Genomic DNA, 16,205 nt, shown 5'->3' on the forward strand with positions numbered 1-16,205 from the left:
AATACATCATCCAGTAGATAATGTTTATGTTAAGTGCAAGAAAAAGCAAAACTAAACTGTGGCAATAAAAATCAAAATAGCAATCATACTGGTGGTAAGGGTTCAGAGGGTGAATGGAAAAGACATGAGGAAAAATTTTGGAATGAGGTGAAAGCTTCTATATTGCTTTGGTAGAATGGTATCTACCTGGGTGTGTGCCATTGTCAAAATTCATCAAACTGGACATTTATAATCTCCACATTTTATAATATAACTCCCAACAGTACCACAAAGCCTACATCATAAGCAATAGTTATGACAACAAACATTCTGATTTGAAAATACCAGGCTTTGATAATAGAATGATTCTTAAGAATCAGAAGTCTTTCATAGTAATATGGTGTAGAGTTCATAATGCCCAAATTATTTGACAAGGCTTAAAGACCTAACTCCCAGGCAATCTAGATCAATGAGGAATTCAATTAGGCATGAGGAGGATTAAGCATTAGAGGACGATTGATGTGGGAGGAAGCACATGCAGACAAGCAGAGAAAGCATGAATAGGTAGCCTAGAAAATGCTAGGAATGCGATAGAGTAGAATAGAAGCTCAGGTTATATACTTGGGCATATATTCAAAACTCACATCTATTGCTCTCAAGTCATTTACAGAGAACAGATTCTGACCCCATCCCAGAATGCCTAAGCAGATGGGGATTTATCATAAGATATCAATAAGCTTTCAAAATATTTGAGAAGGCTAAGAAACAGACCTTAGGCTGAGCTTTTAGTAATGACTTCCAAAGCCTACAACATACATCTGGGCCCCTGAGGGAGCCACTGCTTCTGCAACAATCAGGAAAGTGCCTGCCCAATCAGAAAACTCCTGCAACACTGGCCAGATCCAGAGCCTGTTTTTCCTTTGAAGCAGCTAATGTTTCTGAGATGTGAAATTGATTCGATAAACCAAATCACATCTAGATACTTCAAGGGCTCTGTGTTTAACCTTTCAGCCTCTGCAATAAGAAAGTTTGGAATAAGCAGTTAGAAATAGATGTTGAGTAAACCAGAAGGTTTTACTGGTTGGTTTTACCAACCCAAATTTATCATCACTCGCAACTTTTCATACTTAAACTTTCAAACAGCAATACCAAAACCACAAAAATTCTCCTAACACAATATGCTTATCCTCTCTTAAAGGCAAGCAACAAAGATCTCAATTACTCCATATTTTTTTTCTGGGTGATGCTTACTCCTCTTTGATTACAAACTTTCTTGACATTGTGTAATTTATGAAATAAATTATCATTTTCATTGCCATCAATATCTTCTGTAAAAGACTAGGAAAGGAGGAGAGATAAAGAGAAATCAAATAACATTTATTAAAAAAATAGAACTAAAACTGATAAAAAATTAAGTAGATAGACCAATCCTTATTTCTACAACTGAACACTAGTTCATAGTCAGAGTTTATAACCTGACCCTCAGAGATGGTGATAATGTAGAGTTTGGAGTTCAGTAACCCTTAAATTTAAATTTTGCAGTTGATTTTGGAATTTTGATTTTGTGATTCTAAAAAATAATAGATAATTTTAGAGCATTCATGGAAGCTCTCTGGTTCTTAGACAATGAATTGAGCTGAAGTTAAAATTGTTGTTAAATTAAATTGTTAAAAATAAGCTTGTTGTTATTTTTCTGTATGTGCTCCATTGCACTAAAGAAATCCCAGCAAACTTTGCAGTCACTATCATTGAAGCACAGCAGCCAATGGACTTCCAAGGGACTTGATTCAATTGTCACTTTATCACAATCAACCACAGATGATATCTTGACTAACTCTTATGCTGTCACATGCCACAGATTACTAGTATCTTGTTTCCTTTTGATGAGAGTCTCCCCCTAATGCTCAAGCCCAGGAGTATGAATAAACCAATTTCCAAATTCTCTCTTTTCAGGTCTATCTCCCAGGATCACCCTACCTCCTGATCAGTTAGAGTTCAATCAAGAGACAGATGCCAAAAACTAAGTTGAACAGAGAAAGTTGATAAACTCTTAGGGAATTAGCTACTATGGGAAGAAGAGAATGCTAAATAACCCAGGAATAGCATATAGAGGGAGCAGCCACATCCTTTGGGGCTGAGGCAGAGTAAAGAAAGAACAGAACTGAGATGTAGACCTTCTTGAAGAAGACTTAACTATGGCTCACCAAAGTATGGAGAAGTTCCTTTAGATGCTACATGGTGGAACTAGTTAGGAAGGTTCTCTTTAAGGTACTAGAAGAAATTGTCTATAGGGGGGGTGCCATGTATTTTGGAAAATTTTACACTGCTCGCCACCACATACTGTTAGTTGCTCTGCACTCGTGGAGCATGTCTGAAGAAGAATACTGGTACTATGAAGATCAGACCCTTTCATCCAATGTCATCCCAGCATCCTTTATTGACACTTTCAGATCATCTCACCTGGCAAAAATAAATGTTTAGAGATTCAAGTTAATTATTAGAGACCAGACAGTGAAGGATGAATTTGGAGCTGAGAGGCAATAGATTGATAGTTGAACACCAAGTACAAAATTACAATGTCGTATATGTACCAAGAATGTCAGCTGTGGTTGGGAAGAATAACTACCTTTTCAAAGCACTAATGTTTGCATCAGGCCAGTACTTGATATCTTAAATATATAGATTCTTTGTGTCATTAATTACAGAAAAATACAAATATAATAGAAATCCTTTTATCTCCTGATTTCTTCTGAAAAAAAAATTCACCAATGCACTATTCCAAATTAAAATTTAAGAATTTGTGTTTTGGAGATTCCTTAATTATAAAGCAGTAGTGGAAGAAAAGAGACAGGAAATTTACAGTGTTGTTATTATTTTTCTCCCTACATATGATAAGTGGATATTGTTCTTTTTTGTAACTCTGGAATATAACCAGATGGTTCCAACCTTTTCTTGGAAAATTCCAGAGAAATTAAATATTCTCAAATGAAAATACTAGGGCAGCTTACTATAGAATTACTAACAAATGACGGAATCTTTAGTTCCCCTTATTAAAGAAGCATGACTCAACTCTGAGAAAATAGGGATGAGTTTGAATATCATTCTAAGTATTTGAATTAATATAGATAGGTACCCTGTGCATTCAGTTCAACATAATTTGAACTGTTTCAAAATATTATTTTTTTTAGTATTGAGTTAAAGAGGGAATAGTACAAAAAAATCTATAGTTGATGTGGAAAAGCATTAACTTGCCTTCATATGCCCTGTGGATTTCCATTCATTTGAAAGAGTGTCCAACATTGCTTCTGGGATCTGTATAATCTTCAGTGGATGAAAATAATTGTTAACATTTACTGAGCAAATATTGTGTGCCAGGCACTATTATTAGAGCTCTCCACATATTAATGCATTTAGTACTCACAAGAAGTCAATAAAATAAAAAAAAAAAACAGTATTATCATTTCCATTTTCTATGTAAGGAAACTTGCCAAAATCTGACTTCCAAAAGTCAATTAGCCAGATAATAGAGAAATTCCATTAAATCTAGTTCCAAAAATTGGTACTTCTACCACACTCCCTTCATAATAAAAAATAACTGAAAACATGAAGAACTTGGAAATGTACCTCTCTTCTGATTACAATTTTTTTCCTTCATAATCCTGGAGGACAAGATAGATGACCTTGTTAAGCCCTCACCACCATAGGTTTAGAAGTATAAAGTTTTGCAATCTGTGATGATGTACTTTAGGCATTTGAAAATAATCTCTTTTTGTCTATTGACACCTATTTTTGAGAATAAAACATTTACATGTAATAACAGGAGAAATCTGTGATTAGCATTTAAGGCATTGATAAATTCTCTAATTGCAAACTCTTGATTTAGCCTTTGCTGATTCTGTTAAATTTCTTTCATTTATTGCAAAGAGAAGAATATTTTCCAATGTCTGACTCATTTAAAGTGGGATTCCATACACCAGTGTTGGAATTTCAGGAAATAAACAAAAAAAACATCTGCCTATTTCTCTTTGGATTTTGAAACAGATTGAAAATACACTTCCCCGCCACTACTGGAATATATATAAAATACCAAAATGTATTTATCTTGAAAACAGATTGGCTCTAAATGAGAATATTCAGAAATGCTAAACTGAGCATGCTCTGATTATTCTCCCAAACTCACCATAGTGATGACTCACTCCTCTTCTTCCTGGGAGTAACTAAGGGATGGGAGTAAATGTGGAAGAGTTCCTACAATACTTCACCTCAGAGGGTGCACATTTCCTTCCGTCAGTAGAAGCATGATGATGTAAACCTAGTATGGCAAAAGGAAGAGCCAAGATTCTTTACAGTCAGATTTTGATGTGAGTCTATAGGAAACTGTCTCATTAATGACATCTAATACAGAAGATTGGCAATGCCCAATTCAAGAGAAGCAGATAATTGCTGTTTTGAAAAATGTCTTTGGTCAGTGGGGATAGGAGAGATCTTAGTGCAAACTGAACTTAATTATTATTACCCAGAATAACAGAGATGTCTAGTCCAAACATGAGATCTGTGTACACTCTATCCAATTAGGTCTATCCAAAGGATAAACCTACCCACATGGCAGTTTACTTGGTGAATAGTCAAGTTAGCAAATCACTACTATCAGTATGGCTAGATTTTCTGCCCTTGGGACCCGACAGCCAGAATCTTGGGACATAATTATTTCTTCTAAATTCAGAACAAATAACAGAGATGGCTTGATAATATTGGGAATGAATGAAAATTTCTCTTAGAATTTACTCAAATAGATGTGAGATTTGGAACGTCACCAACTTGAGGATCTACTCCACCTAACTATACTATTGAAATCCAAACCTATCCCCTAGCATCCACAAGGGAACATGGCTGGATATATTGGCACCAATTTCTCCAGTGCAGAAAGGACCATTACAGAAAGGAGCGAAGAATTCATACCTATAATGTCATGAAGACAGATGATACAGATTTTGCTCATTATTTCATCACGTTTAGATTGTCTACTAAATTCCTGCTGTGTGTGAGGGGGTAAAATATCAAGGATGATGATTGGCTTGGAATTTGTGCTTTTTATTTTTTCTCTATTGCAGCTTATTCCATTAGATGAGGTAATGTCTTAATTGAATTATGACTTTGGGTGTGGAAAAATACTTCTTCACATTGACTTTTAAGTAATCCTGTGACTGTACCATTATATTGCACAAATAAAGGAGATACTTTTAGTATAGGATTTGGGAAATTTCAGGGAGAATTTGTAAAGTAGAAGTTGATTTTAAGTATAGATAATTTTAGATTTTACTTCCTCCCACCTTCCTTCATAGAAGGTTATTACTAATTACTTGTCCCCTTCCAAGAGATTCATTCCTGGTCATAGTAAATTTTAGACTTGTTTTCCTTGCTCTCAAATGTATGTCTTTCTAAACCTCTGCAGGAACATGGCAATTACAGACATGGAGGAGAAGTTTATCTACAATAATTCGGAGTCTTCTAGGTATGCCTGGGTGGCTCAGTCGGTTAAGCATTTGCCTTCAGCTCAGGTCATGATCTCCTGGTTTTTGAAATCAAGACCCACATCAGGCTTCCTATTCAGCAGGGAGTCAGTCCACTTCTTCCTTTCTCTCTGTCCATTCTCACTGCTCATACTCCCTCCCTCTCAAATATTTTTTTAAATTAAATAAATAAAGAATTCAGAGTCTAAAGCGTTCACTATGAACTAATGTCTGGGTTCCTTGATAGCGATAGCATTTGATGACAAGTCTAGTGTAATCATTTCTGAAGAGTTCTAGCACTCTAGATTTTTCTTTCAGTATTGTTATAGTTCTTTCAGGGCATATTTCCTCTTCAATACTGCCAATGTGAGATTCAAACAAAATAGTAAAAACTATTATTTTACTATTGAAGATACTAAAGCAAATAGATGCAAATCTCCTAGGAACAAGCAATAATTAGGGTGAGATGTTGGGGAAATGCAGTGTAAGCCCATTGGCAAAGCATATATTGCCTTAGTTAATAAAGCCCACTGTTATGAACATATTTTAAATGACCACATGCTACAGTGGTAATAATAAAAACCAAGTAATTAAATCATTATTTTAAAAATATCATTTGTATTTCAAGATATAAAGCACCTATTTTAATTGCTCATTATACTTTTTGATAATAAGAGTGTCAAAAAGGCTAATGATTATTAACAGATGGTCAGGTACTAAGTGTCATTTCCAAGCTCAAGGGAATCTGATAATCACATTTTATTACCCAGAATACTTTGGCCTTTATATTTCACACCGTAGATTCAAATGACTTGCCCTCACTTGATAATTCTTTATTACCCTCAACCACTGCTGAGGAGGATAGAAAGAAGGATGTGATTAATGCTTTAGTCAATGAGCTGTCAAATAGCAAAGAGAAGCACAGTAATTGTAAAGCAAACTGTTATTCCTATCTCAGGCTTTCTATTCATTATTTATGTACGATATTGGTATACCATTGACAATCGTTACTCAGAATTACTAAATTTTTTAAGTAGTGAAAGACAATGAAACCAAGCTTTAATATAGTTGTGCATGTTGTTTAATATAGAACTCATCATATGTGCATCCCATATTGTGGAATGGTACAAAGAATAGAAAAAGAGATGAAAAAAGTGAAATATAAATCAAAAAGGTTTCTAAGCAGCAACTCATTTTCCAAAATTCAAATTTGAGTCAAGGGCTTTTATTTCAAAAATTGAGCAACCAAGTCTTCTGTTACTAGAAAATGGACGAATGGGAATGTTTCTAAAAAGTCATCACACACACACAAAGACACACACACACACACACACACACACAATCATCACACAAAGCTAGAGTCTTTTTATATGAGAAAGAAAAAGAAGTGGCAGATTTCTGCATTTCTACATAGTGCCAGTTAAACTTTCAAGAAACATTTTGGGCAAAAATCTGCTCCCACAATTAAGACTAGAGATGATGTGAGAATAAATTCTAACACTTTGAAACCATGAGATAAATAACATTGACCAGCTAACTTAACTCAGTCTCAACAGGACTGAAGAGAAGAGCATCTGCTAGGATACCAGTTAAAGTCTAAGTTCCAGATTTAGAATTTTATTAGACAAATGAGACACGTCTAAGGCCAACCAATATTTTATATGAAGCCACTCAGATATTCCAAGTTAATAAAAATATACCAGGTTCACTTTTGTGAAACCAGATATTTACCCACAAACAAAAATAAAGGGGGCATCTAATATATATTTGGCCAAGAAATAAAGTGTGTTAAGACTGTTAAGACAAAACAAGTGATTTTTAAAAGCATTTCAATATTTTGCTTATTTAGTACAAGTGTTTAGATAAAAAAAAAGTGTATTTCAGGGTCAATTTGAGTAATATGTTATTAAAAAGTAGATTATTAATCGCCAAACCAATTCAAGTGAATTATATTTTGGAGAGGATGTCATTAAATGCACATTTTAATACACTTTCAAGGAAATTCTCATGTTCATCAAAGTCTAAGACACTCTGTACTATATAGTCTGTCATCTGATGTTATGTAATTCTAACTAAATCCCTACTCTTCATTAGAAATCATTACCATATATAGTTGTCATTTGTATTAGATAATTATTGCTACAATGATGACCATATAACAAACCATTTTAAGTATCAGTGATTTACTGAAATAAAATTATATCTTATTTATTTGCTTATAGATGTGCCTGTGACTAGGGCATATTCGTTTCAAGATATGGGTCAACTGAACTTGTTTCCAGTCTTCAGGTCAAAATGTGTTCTGTGTGCCCATTACTGGGGCCCATACTAAAGTATCAGCAGATCTCTAGCATATGCTCTGAAAAGCATAGACACGTAAGAATAAGTGTGTATGCCCACACACATTAAGTGGCTTTTTGCTTCACAAATTAGTTTTCTCATGTGTTCCATCAGACGTCTACATCTGCTGTTCTAGTGATCTAATATGATCTACCTCCAGATAGTTTCCTGCAGTCTCCTTTGTCCCTCCAACCAGTTGTTTGTTGTTTGTTTGTTTTTTGTTTGTTCCAAGCTATTATTTAAATTCTAGTTAATTAACATATAGTGCAATATTGGTTTCAGGAGCAGAATTAAGTGATTCATTGCTTACGTATAACCCAGTGGTCATCCCAACAAATGCCCTGCTTAATGCCCATCACCCAATTACCCCATCCCCTCACCCACCTCTCCTCCAGCAACCCTCAGTTTGTTTTCTATAGTTAAGAGTCTCTTATGATTTGCCTTCCTCTCTTTTCCCCCTTCCCCTATGTTTATTTGTTTTGTTTCTTAAATTCTACATACGAGTAAAATTGTATGGTATTTATCTTTCTCTGACTGATTTATTTTGCTTACCTTAATACTCTCTAGCTCCATACACATCATTGCCAATGGCAAGATTCCATTCCCTTTTATGGCTGAGTAAACTCCATTGTACATATATACTTCTTTATCCAGTCATCAGTCAATGGACATTGGACTGTTTCTATAACATGGTTATTGTCAATAAACATCAGGTTGCATGTGCCACTTTGAATCAGTATTTGGAATCCTTTTAAAAAAATAATTTTAATTAGTTAAATTGGTTAACATACATTGCAAAATTGGTTTCTGGGATAGAATCCAGTGATTCATCACTTACATACAATACCCAGTGCTCATCACAAGAGCCCTCTTTAGTACCCATAACTCATCTAGCTTATCACCCACCCACCTCCCTCTATTAACCTTAAGTTTGTTCTCTATCATTTAGAGTCTCTTAGGTGTGTTTTGCTCTCTCCTTTTATTTTTCTTTTCATATATATATATATATATATATATATATATATATATATATACTCTTCAATTGATAGACATTTGGACTCTCTCTATAGTTTGGCTATTGTTCATAATGCTGATATCAGGGTGCATGTACCCTTTGGAATCTATTTTTTTGGTATCCTTTGGATAAATACTTAGTAGTGAAATTGCTGGATCTTAGGGTAATTCTATTATTGACTTTTTGAGGAATCTCCAAATGGTCCTCCATAATGGCTACACCAGTTTGTATTTCCATCAACAATCAACAGCACAAGAGGGTTCCCCATTCTCCACATCCTCACCACCTGTTGTTTCTTATGTTGTCAATTTTAGCCATTCTGACAAGTATGAGATAGTATCTCATCATGGTTTTGACTCGTATTTCCCTGATGAGTGATGTTGAGCATCTTTTCATGTGTCTGTAAGCCAATTGGATGTGTTCTTTGGAAAAGTTGTCTATTCATGCCTTCTGCCCATTTTTTAACTGGATTATTTGTTCTTTGGGCATTGATTTTGATCCAAAAGTTCTTTCTAAGATTTTGGATATTAACCCTTTATCAAATATGTCATTTGCAAATATCTTCTCCCACCCTGTAGGGTGTCTTTTAGTTTTGTTGATTATTTCCTTAGCTGTGCAAAAGCTTTTTTATCTTGATGAAGCCCCAATTGTTCATTTTTGCTTTTGTTCCCTTGCCTCAGGGGATCTATCTAGTAAGAAGTTGCTATGGCCAATATAAAAAAGGTTGCCACTTGTGTGTTCTCCTCTAGGATTTTGATGGTTTCCTGTCTCACAATTCGGTCTTTCACCATTTTGAATTTATTTTTGTATATGGTATATGAAAGTGATCCAGTTTCACTCCTTTGTGTGTCACTGTCCAGTTTTTGTAAAATCATTCTTTGAAAAGACTGTCACTTTTCCACTGCATATTCTTTCCTACTTTTTTGAAGAATGGTTGATAATTTATCTCTGAGTCCATTTCTGGGTTTTCTTTTCTGTTCCATTTATCTATGTGTATGTTTTTGTACTAGTACCACACTGCCTTGATGACTACAGCTTTGTAATATAGCTTGAAAGGTGGAATCATGATGCCTCCAGTTTTGTTTTTCTTCTTTGGGATTGCTTTGGTTATTTGGAGTCTTTTGTAGTTCCATTCAAATTTTAGGATTTTCTCTTCTAGCTTCTTAAAAAATGTTGGTGGTATTTTGATGAGATTACTTTGGGTAGTATAGATATTTTAACAATGTTTGTTCTTCCAATCTTCCAATCTATGAGCATGGAATCTTTTTTTTCCATTTCTTTGTGTCCTGTTCATGTCTTTCATAAGTGTTCTAGAGTTTTCAGAGGATAGAACTTTTACCTCTTTAATTAGGTTTATACCTAGGTATCTTACTGTTTTGTGTGCAATTGCAAATGGGATTGATTTCTTGATTTCTTTTTCTGCTGCTTCATTATTGGTGTATAGATATGCAAAAACTTCTGCACATTGATTTTATATCCTGCAACTGTGCTGAACTCACAAATTAGTTCTAGCAATTTCTTGGTGGAGTCTTCCTGGGTTTCTACATAGAATATCATGTTGTCTGTAAAGAGTGAAAATTTGGCTTCTTCCTTGACAAATTGGTTGCTTTTTTTTCTTCTTGTTGTCTGATTGCTGAGGCTAAGATATCCAGTCCTGTGTTAAACAGTAATGGTGAGAGTGGACATCCTTGTCTTGTTCCTGACCATAGTGAAATGCTCTCAATTTTTCCCCATTGAAGAAGATATAACCTGTAGGTTTTTTGTGTATGCCCTTTATGACGTTGAGCTACATTCTGCATATTTCTACTTTGTTGGGAGTCTTTTATCAAAAAGGGATGCTGTATTTTGTCAAGTATTTTTTTCTGGATCTATTGAGAGGAACATGTTTATTATCGTTTCTTTTATTTATGTGGTGTATCACATTAATTGACTAGTGAATATTGAACCACTGCTGCAGCCCAGGAATAAATACCACTTGTTTTTAGTGAATAATTATTTTATTTTAATGTACTTTTGAATTATATTTGCAAGTATTTTATTAAAATTTTTTGCACCCATGTTCATCAGGGGTATTGGCCTGTGATTCTTGTTTTTAGTGCTATTTTTGTCTGGTTTTGGAATCAAGGTAAGACTAACTTTGTAGAATGATTTTGGAAGTTTTCCTTCCACCTCTATTTTTTGGAACTGTTTGAGGAGAATAGGCAGTAACTCCTCTTTAAAAGTTTGGTAGAATTCTCCTGGGACTCCCGCTGGCACTGAACATTTGTTTGTTGGAGATTTTAGATTACTGATTCAATTTCTTTGTTTGTTATGGGTCTGTTCAAATTTTCTCTTTGAGGAGGGCACTTGATGGGATGAGCACTGGGTGTTATACTATATATTGGCAAATCAAACTTCACTAAAAATAAAAAAAAAATGGGAAATAGTACAACAAAAATAATGAACGATAATAAACAATTTAAAAGAGTAAGAGTCAAAAAAAATTTTCTCTTCCTATTTCAGTTTTGGTAGCTTCTAGTTTCTAGAAATTTGTCCATTTCTTCCAGGTCATGCAGTTTGTTAGCATATAATTTTTCATAACATTCTCTTATAATTGCTTGGATTTCTGTGGTGTTGGTTGTGATCTCTCTTATTTGTGATTTTATCTGTTTAGGTCCTTTCTCTGTTTTCTGTTTTTTTTTTTTTTTTTTTTGGATATATATAGCTAGGGGTTTGTCAGTTTTATTAATTCTTTCAAAGAACTAGATTTTAATTTCATTATTCTGTTCTATTGTTTTTGTTTGTTTCTTATCATTTATTTCTGGCCTAATATTTATTATTTCCCTTCTTCTGCTGGCTAAAGCATAAAGACATTATTTACTGTTCCTTTTCAGCTCTTTTAGGTGGTACATTAGGTTGTGTATTTGAGACTTTTCTTGCTTCTGGAGGTAGGTCTGTATTGCAATATACTTCCCTCCTAGGACTGCTTTTACTGCATCCCAAAGGTATTGAACATTCATGTTTTCATTTTCATTTGCTTCCATGTATTTTTTTAATTTCTTCTTTAATTTCCTGATTAACCTATTCATTCTTTAGTAAGATGTTCTTTAATCTCCATGCATTTGTGGACTTGACAAATTTTTTCTTGTTTGACTTAAAGTTTCATAATGTTGTGGGGTCAAAATATGCATGATAGGATCTTCATCTTTTTGTATTTGTTGAGGACTGATCAGTGACCAGGTACGTGATCTACTCTGGAAATGTTCCAAGTACATTTGAAAGATTGAATCTTCTGCTGCTTTGGGGATGAAATGTTCTGAATATGTCTAAAGTCCATCGGATCAGGGTGTCATTCAAAGACATTGTTTCCTTGTTTATTTTCTGCTTAGATAATTTGTCCATTGCTGTAAGTGAAGTGTTAAAGTCCCTTATATTGTAGTATTATTATCAATGAGCTTATGTTTATTATTAATGAACTTATTTGTTTGGATGCTCCCAAGTTGAGAGAATAAATATTTATAATTGTTAGGTCTTCTTGATGGATAGACCTCTTAATTAAAATATAATGCCCTTTTTCATCTCTTAATACACTCTTCTTTTTAATTTAGTTTATCTGATATAAGTATGGCTACCCTGTCTTTCTTTGATGTCTATTAACTAGTTAGATGGTTCTTCATTCGTTCATTTTCAAACTTCAGTTGTCCTTAGGTCTAAAATGAATCTCTTGTAGGCAGCATATAGATGAACCTTGTTTTGGTTTTTTGTTTGTTTGTTGTACTTGTATTTTATCCATTCAGATACCCTGTGCTTTTTATTGGAGCATGTCGTCCACTTACATTCAGATTGATTATTGAAAGATAAGAATTTAGTGCCATTGTGTTCCCTGTAGAGCTGATGTTTCTGGTGATGTTCTCTTATCCTTTCTAGTCTTCATTACCTTGGGTCTTTTTTCTATCCTTAAAGACTTCCCCTTAAAATTTCATGAAGGGCTGGTTAGTGGTCAGATACTCCTTCAAGTTTTGTTTGGGAAATTCTATTATGAGTGACTGCCTTGCTGGAAAAAGAATTCTTGGCTGCATATTTTTCCCTTTCAGCACATTGAATATTTATTGCCCCTTCTTCTGGTTTGCCACATTTCTGTGGACAGACTTGCTGCAAATTTAGTTTATCTTCCCATGTAGGTTAAAGACTTTTGCTCTTGCTGCTTTCAAGATTCTTTCTTCGAATACTTTCTGAATTTGTCTATGATATGCCTTGGTGATGGCTGGCTTTTGTGAATTTAATGGAAGTTCTCCATGCTTCTTGAATTTTGATGTCTGTGTCCTTCCCCAGATTATGGAAGTTTTAAGCTATAATTTGTTTGAATAAACCTTCAGTCCCTTTTTTCTCTCTCTTCATCTTCTGGGACTCCTATGATATGAATATTATTATGTTTTAATAAGTCACTGAGTTCCCTAGGTCTAGCTTCGTGGTACATTACCTCCTTTTAAGCTTCATTATTTTCCATAATTTTATCTTCTATATCACTATTCTCTCCTCTGCTTCATCCTGTCTCCTTTTTATGGCCTCCACTTGGGATTGCATCTCAGTTATAGTGTTTTTAATTTCAGCCTGAGTAGAGTTTAGTTCTTTTATCTCTGCAGTAAGAGATTCTCTAGAGTCTTCTATGCTTTTTTCAAGCCCAACTAGCATCCTTATAATTGTCATTTTAAATTCCAGTTTAGACATATTACTTATATTTATATTGATTAAATCTTTGGCTGTGAGTTCTACTTTCCCATTCTTTCTTTGATGTGAATTTGTCTATCTCATCATTTTATCCAGAAAAGAAAGGAAAAAACAAAACACATACACACACACACACACACACACCAAACATGAAAATAAAAAACAGAAAAACAACAACAACAAAAAGATCTTGGATATGTTTTAATCTGCTTGTTAAAAGAATTTAGATCCCATAGTAATAGTAGTAGTAGGAAGAAGAAGAGGAAGAAGAAGAAGAAGAAGAAGGAAGAAGAAGAAGAAGAAGAAGAAGAAGAAGAAGAAGAAGAAGAAGAAGAAGAAGAAGAAGGTAAAAAATAAATATATATAAAATACATACATTTTTTAAAATAATAAAAAAGAAAAAGGGAATTGAAAAAAGACAAACAAAAAAGTAATAATAAAAAACAAAGAATAATAGTAAAAAGGCAACTAGATCCTGTTTTCCCTTAGAGCTAAAGCTTTGCAGCTCTTTGTGGTCAGTAAAATTGGCGTGAGTTGTTCATGCTGGTCTTCTTGGGGAAGAGCCTGTTGTGCTGATTCTCAGGTGGACCTGGCCTAGTGGAAATGTGCCTCCAGAGTGCAGGAGATTTGATCAAGCATCCCAGCATCCACTACTGGCACTGACAGACGGGATGAATGTGGCAGCACCCTGCTCTCTAGTCAGCTGAAAGTTCACCCCCCCACACACTCCTCAAGTAAGCTCTCACAGAAGGCAGATCAATCACCCTATTTGAGTACCCTGTTTCCATTTGAACCCTGCATTCATTCACCTTTCCTGTGTCTAAGCTTTTTAATCTCAGGCACAAGACTGAATTTTAAAACTCCAAATTTTAGGGACTCCTGTGGTGTGGCCCAGACTATTCCTCCTCTGGGGAAGGATCTTGCCATGCTTTTGCTGTTTGCTAGCTTTTCCCAAGAAAGTGGTCACACAATCATGCAGCAGTTTGCAGTTTATGGCACCACAGTAGTGAGCTAGCACCAACATTCACTTTTCTCAGCTGGCTTGCATGCTCCTATGCTTGGGAATAATATAGCTCTTAGGTGCCACTCATTCTTTTTATGACCTGGGGGACCCCGGGACCATGGTGTCACACCTGGGATCCTGTCTGGCTTTGCCACCTAAGCACCTTTAAGTCAGGCATGTTCTACACTGTAGCAAACTTCTAAAACTTCAGATTTTGTGCCCTCCTGCTTATAATACTTTGTGGTAGCCTCCAAAAGCAGGCTCCCTCCTCACCACCGTATTAACTTCTGTATCTCCCCCAATGCAATTTTCCATGCCTCCTACCTTCAAAAAGGATGATAAATTTTTTACTTGTAGACTTGAAGCTTTTGTTCTCTCAGAGCTCCAATTGATTTGTTGGGTGTTTAGAAAGATTTGATAACTATCTAGCTGTGTTCAAGGGATCAGACAAATTTAGCATCCCCCTAATCCTCTGCCATCTTAACTCCTCTCCCAAATCAGTATTTTTTTATATCTTTTGGGTAAATATCTAATAGTCCAATTGCTGGGTCATAAGGTCTTTATAACTTTATAACTTGCTGGGTCATATTGCTCTTTATAACTTTTTGAGGAAACTCCATATTGTTTCCCAGAGTCACTACACCAATTTGTATTCCTATTAACAGTGCAACATAGTTCTCTTCTCCACATCCTCACTAACATCTGTTGTTTCCTGTGTGCTCATTTTAGCCATTCTGACAGATGTGAGATGGGTATCTCATCATAATTTTGATATGTATTTCTCTGATGATAAGTTATGATGAGCATATTTTCATGTGTCTATTATCCATTTGCATGTCTTCTGTCTCCCCCAGTTCTTAAATGAAATGTCATCTTCTCAGAGATACGTCCCTTGACTCTCCACTCCTCCAATCCACTCTTTACTATATCCTCCAATTTTATTTTATTCCTACAATGTAAGCATCTGAACTTGTCCTATTGTATGCTTTATTTTAAAGCTAAGATTATTTTGTTGAGGTATAATTTACATAAGTTAAAATTTGCAATTTACATAAGTTAAAATGTGCAAATCTCAAGGGTCTACACTTAATTTTGAGAAATGTAAAAATACATGTAACAATCACAAAGAATAAGACAAATATTTCTGTAGCCTCAGAAAATTCTTTGTGCCTTTTCTAAGCAATTTAGCCCACTGGAGGTCTCCAAGCATCTGATTTCTATCACTGTAGATCCATTTTGTCTACCTTTTAACTTCATATAACTGAAATCACACAGTATGCATTATTCTGTAATCAGCTTTTCCTAAATATAATGCTTTGGGCAGAAGCTTATAGAGCAATTTTAGTTTTTCCCATCAATTTTTAACATCAGTTTGCACAGTTTCAGCTTACAAAATCAGGACTGTCTTTTATTCACATGATTCCCCCCACCACCACCAAATTCTGTGCTATTGTTTTCATGTATCTTATTTTTGTGTATATTATATACATCGGAGTACATTGTAATTATTTTTTAAATATTTAGTACTATTTAAAAAATATTTACTATTTGGGATTCTCTTGGTTTTCTTGATATTTCAACTTCTACCTTGATTATTTCTTTTTAACCCTTAAACTGACTTTTTCTATACCGTTTAAAAATTTAATTTTAA

Source organism: Vulpes vulpes, chromosome 14, assembly GCF_048418805.1.
Source record: "Vulpes vulpes isolate BD-2025 chromosome 14, VulVul3, whole genome shotgun sequence".
NCBI lineage: Eukaryota > Metazoa > Chordata > Mammalia > Carnivora > Canidae > Vulpes > Vulpes vulpes.